Source organism: Carassius auratus, chromosome 44 (genome assembly GCF_003368295.1).
Source record: "Carassius auratus strain Wakin chromosome 44, ASM336829v1, whole genome shotgun sequence".
NCBI classification, from domain to species: Eukaryota; Metazoa; Chordata; class Actinopteri; order Cypriniformes; family Cyprinidae; genus Carassius; species Carassius auratus.
In genome coordinates this window covers 929,865-935,526 of record NC_039286.1, presented here as the reverse complement: position 1 = coordinate 935,526, position 5,662 = coordinate 929,865, and the positions used below count along the sequence as shown (strand labels likewise).

At 34.5% G+C, this 5,662-nt stretch overlaps 1 long non-coding RNA gene across 1 annotated transcript; it reads left to right on the top strand.

Moving 5' to 3' along the window:
* The first annotated feature begins 265 nt into the window (after window positions 1-265).
* Window positions 266-2,310, top strand: LOC113061969 (uncharacterized). Its single transcript, XR_003278474.1, has 3 exons — window positions 266-502; window positions 1,353-1,436; window positions 1,717-2,310. It is a non-coding gene; the product is annotated as an uncharacterized LOC113061969 (long non-coding RNA).
* The last annotated feature ends 3,352 nt before the right edge of the window (window positions 2,311-5,662 follow it).

Here is a 5,662-nt window from a genome sequence, read left to right as displayed (position 1 = left end):
AGGCCAGCTGTCTACTGTTTATTCAGCTCTGAGGCTTGGGATAGAAGAGCTCACACAGAGCTGTCCCTTTAACTTTATAAACTGACAGTTGCTCCTCACATTCATGTGAAAATGAAGCACTGTTCCAAAATCAGCCTATGTTTGGAGAAATTCAGATGCATACTGTACATTACTGCCTACACTGAAAAAAACGATTCGTTGTCTGAACAACCATTACTTATAAAAGTAAATATATTAAAAACAAAAAACTAAGTATTTATAACTTTTCAATGTCTACTTAACATATATAGTTTATGTAACACAAAAATATGAGTTACAAAGTGAACTTAAGTGTATGCATAAATACAACGAAAGAAAATAAGTAATGACAACTACTAGTACAATTATGTTAAAATTAAGTAAATATAGCATAAAATTTTAAGTATTTGACTGTGAGCCAGTGATATGCTGTTTCCTGCCAAGGAGCCATTTTGTGAAGCACATGTGAAGACGGTGAGAAGAGGTAAGCTAACTTTTTTTGAAAACTAAGTATAATATTAGATTTATCTCGTTTATTGCATTTGTGATCTAAAAAGGAACTGTTAAACTGAATTTCTGAATCGCTTAGAATAATGCTTCTGAAATTAGAAACGTGTTATGAATACTGATGAAAACAGAGTCTGTTTGTGTTAACCCATTCCAGAATAATAATAATAATAATTGTTCTCATGTTCTCTATAAGTGGCAGTCTGGGCCTGAGCACAGGTTAATTTTGAGGTTTGGTTTATATTACATTGTAAAATATGTGCTACATGTCAATATGTATGCATGATAATTAAGTAATGGTGATCTCGATTCAGACACATGCAAACTTATTTCTAAATGACAATGATTCCTCTGTCTAGTAAACCTTCTAAATTATGATCACAACAGTAAATTTAAACCTGTGTTTCCTCTGCCAAAGAGAGTGCCATTAAGGTAGATACAAAATGTGCAGAGCGGTGGCTCTTCAGGATCAGGATTGAAAATATATTTCTGTTTATCTGTTTATCTAAAGAAAGTCATTAATCAGGAACAGTGTGAGGATGAGTAAATAATGAAAACATTTTGTGGGAATCTGACTTGGCCATTCTCCAATTAGCTTAAAAAAAATCTTCACTCTAGAAATTTCAGATCATTGTTGTGGTGTATAGATTTTTATTTTCTCTTTCAAAATTCATTTTCCTTTCAACTCCATTTCCATCAGCGGTTTCACTGTCATTAGAGATGAATTGGTCAAATAATGCCTTGATTCACAAACTCTATGGATTCGCTGTATAGTTGTGATTTTGTGTGTATGCACCATAACAAACCGCACTTGTTGTATTTTTTAGACCAGCCCTGTGGAACAACGTAAAGGAGTTGTAAATCTATGCTTAACTGTCTGCATCTCTGAGAATATCATCAAGCACCATCAGGTGAGCATCTGAAATCGATCAAAAACCAAGTTACTCTCCAAAACTAAATAAACAACTTATGTAAAGGCAGTTAATTAAATTCAACCAACAGAGATAGAAATAAAATGAATGGCTGTAAATCACTTATTTAATTTTAAAATATAAATGTCTATTTCAAAATCTTATTTTTTTGTGTGTTATTTCATTGCAATGAATTTTTTTTTGCACTGAGAAACAATCAGAAAAAATATCAAGTGGTGTTGTAAGTAAATACACATTTGCTTTGTTTTGTTTTTTAAAGATACTCATGAGAATAAGGAGAAACTGGAACTGCTCACACTTAAAATCATCATGAAAGGTGGCTCAACAGATGATCCATTACAGACTGGGATAGTGCTGGAAGGCATAGAGGTGATGATGGGATTGGCAGGTGTTGCAAAGGCTTGTGTTTTTCTGCTTGGCCTAATTTATGCAATTAATCTGAGTTACCCCAAAGAGATCAATGTGCAATGTTTGTCTGCAACTGTTCGATTAAATTCTTGATTTATTCTTAGGATGTTTGTCGCGTGTTCCAAAAGTAAATGTTAGAAAAATTGTTGCAAAGGGTGAAAAAAAATCTATTGCAAACTTAATCTCTGTGTTACAAACAAAACATAAAAGAAAGAAAGAAAATTATTTTTTTGTCTAGTTTAATTGGGAATTTTGTACAAAAGTAAATGTTTGAAAAATGTAAACCCTTTAAGAAGTGTTGCAAAGGGTGAAAAATCAAGAAAATAACATGTTGGAAATTAAGCTACATTTGTATATTTGTCACATTTTGTTGTAAATTCATGATGTGTGGTTTTAGGCTTCACCTTCACCGCAGCCTATCAAAAAAATAAACTGAAATGCTTTATTTTGTGTAATTTGCTTGTTTAATTTATTTTAGTTGCGATGGCTAAGCAGACCAATAGCTGAAGATCTAAAATCAGTTTAAATGCTTAGTTGGTTCAACTCAATTTTTTCAATATAAATTAGTTTAAATGTTAAGTTAACACAATTTGAGATTACTTGGTAGATTATATATTGTAGAATATTTTAAGTAAAGAACGTTGAGTGAACTCAAATAATTCAGTTCATATAACAAAGATTATCTTGTTTATTTTAAGTAAAATTGTTCCAAGTTAGGTTTACTTAAAAAGTGTGTTGCAAAAATGGTGCATATATATTTTAAGTAAATCCAACACATCATTTTTACCAGTGTATGTGAAATACTGTGAGAGTTCATCTGGGGGTCATTTAGGGTGTCTTGAACTATTGCATTCAGAGATTTGAATATTAGTCATTAATATTAGTGACTATTTGCTTTATTTTACATGTATAATGAATAGGGTTGGCTTAAAAAAACACACACACACATTTCCGATAAATCACAAGTTTTATTTGAACAATCTCAATCTCAATTCTTAAAATCCCAAATATTGACCTTTTTTCAGGTGCCACTTTGCAGCAGTGGTGCCTACCTGGTGGCCTACACCTCCACGACAAAAGCAACCAAATATTATCTAAAATGAATAATAGTAATAATAATGTAAAGAAATAATGGCAAGAAAACACGTTTCTTTTGAGTTTATCTCGCTGGCTCCATAACATACAGTTTGATCAGATTCAAGAAAAATTACACTGGTGAATTCAAATCATATAGCTCAATTAATCTGATTCCTGAACAAATTATTATTTTGGGTAGTTCTTTCAATGAATGATTTAAAAAAAAGACTAGAAAACGCATCTTTTAAAGGGGGGGTGAAATGCTCGTTTTCACTCAATATCCTGTTAATCTTGAGTACCTATATAATAGTACTGCATCCTTCATAACTCCAAAAAGTCTTTAGTTTTATTATATTCATAAGAGAAAGATAGTCTGTACCGATTTTTCCCGGAAAAACACGACCGACTGGAGGCGTGACGTGTGGGCGGAGCTAAAGAATCACGAGCGCGAGTAGGCTTTTGCATTGAGAGCATGTGGAAACTGTGACATTATCGTGAGGGAAAAACCATCATCCAAAAAAACCATGGCTTACAGTCAGATTCAGCCGTTTATTTATGATCCAGAATCAGATCCCGAGGCTGAAACTGAACGAGAGCAGCAGCAGCAACGACTCGCTCCGAGCGGGGCTCGAACCCGGGTCTCCGGCATGGGACTGGATGCACTAACAAGGAGGCAGAGATATTTTAAGCAGTTTTACTCACCGCCTGCGGTTCCAACACACGATCGTGACCCTTTTTCGTTGGGATTGCATCATCCTTAAGAAATAAAAGAAACGCAAATCCGTCGTCAAACTGGGCCTTGTTTTTAAAACAAGCATCTTCGAAATGCAGGGAACAAACAAAAACACTTGCACAACTCAGTTGATGCTCTGTAAAAATAAACTCCATCCACTGGTCCCTTAATGCTGTTTTTTTTTTGGTAATCTGTGCAGGGTTGTGTTGCCCTGGCAACCAAAAACACACTTCTTTTGTGACATTTCGCGACGCTCTCGCTCTGATCAGTGAATCGCTCTGGTCAGTGAAATGTCTGCTCAGCCTCACTATACGGGAGCGCGCGCTCTTCCGGCAGAACTGCGTCAGGACCCATATAAGGAAATTCCGCTCCATCTAACGTCACACAGAGCCATACTCGAAAAAAACTTTCCGAAACTTGTGACAAACCGGAAGGAGTATTTTGGGAACAAAAATACTCCTTCAAACATACAACTTAATTTTTGAAACTTTGTCCATGTTTAGCATGGGAATCCAACTCTTTAACAGTGTAAAAAACTCAGTATGCATGAAATAGCATTTCACCCCCTCTTTAAATAATAGCAGTTAAATGGCGTAGTTTAAACCTTGTTCATTTTATAAATGTATATTTTTGTATATCTACAAAGTTGAGAGATTCATACGTAAGCAAAATAGAGAGAAATTAATAGAAATCGAATTGAGAATTTCTGAAGCAGAAAATGATGGAACCCAGCCATAATAACTTTTGGTTCAATTTGCTTTCATATTTTGATTCAGTACAACTGTTCATTTTAAGGTGAATATTTTTAGCTATTGCTTTTTACAGTAGGCATTTGTATGCCACTTGTTAAATTAGTTTTGCAGAGTGCAAATATTTACTTAGAAGCAACCAACACAGTGAAGGAAGTGTTTTGGTGTCATTTTCTTTGTGTAAGATGAGTGTAAGATATCCGATGTTGTCGCTTAGCAACAGCTTTTGCTTTTGCTTGCTTTGTCAACAATGACATTCCAGTGGAAACTGTGGTTCACATCATATTCGCACTAACTTTGTGTTATTGCTTTGTCACCCATATTGTGCAATATGTCAAGAAACCACACTGTGTAAATATTGTAGCCATAAATTCATATAGTCCTTTATAGTTTAGTCCTTTATATATATGCCATAAAAAGAAATAAAGGATCATTTGATCTTAAAGGTCTTTGAAGGTGCCGCTACCAGTGCTTTGATTTAGATTGGCATATAAATCATTATACAGCAACTACTTTCATTAAGGATTATGTAGTATCAGTTTTTCTCCAATCAGCATGCTTTTGGACACATGGAACTTTACTTGACTTTACTTGAATAAGGTTTAAGTGCTCTTTTTTCAAAATAATAAAACCGCATGTTTGGAGGTCTATCATATTTACATGAATCGCAGTTGTGGTAACTGCAGAATATAACATTGAAAGTTTTGGTGAAGCAATGTGTGCGTGTGCAGTTGAATAAATCCCATCTGGCTTGTCTATTTGAATAATTTGGTGACAGAGTAAAATCACCTGAGCCAAAATACCTCGGGTCGAGTGCCGTTCAAGAGTGCTGATATACTGTTCAGTCCAACTCACTGTTTATCAGACCATCTGTTCATTAGTGGTGGGATTTTTCTTTCTACATTGATATGCCAATTGGTGGCGACAAGTGTATAGAATTAGATTTGTGCAAATAAAAATGGAATGTGCCATTTTTAGCGAAAAAGAAACTTAGAATACTGTTAAAGGGGTCATATGATGCTTTTTTTAAAGATAATTTTGTGTAGTTGGTGTACCAGAATATGTTGATATGCTTTAATGTTAAAACAACACATTATTTTTCAAATACTGTACATTATTGTACAGTCCTCTATGCCCTTCCTCTCTCAAACGTGTAATTTTCTACAAAGTCCCTCCTTGTGACAAGCACAGTCTGCTCTGATTGGCCAACTGACCCACTGCTTTGTGATTGACTGAAC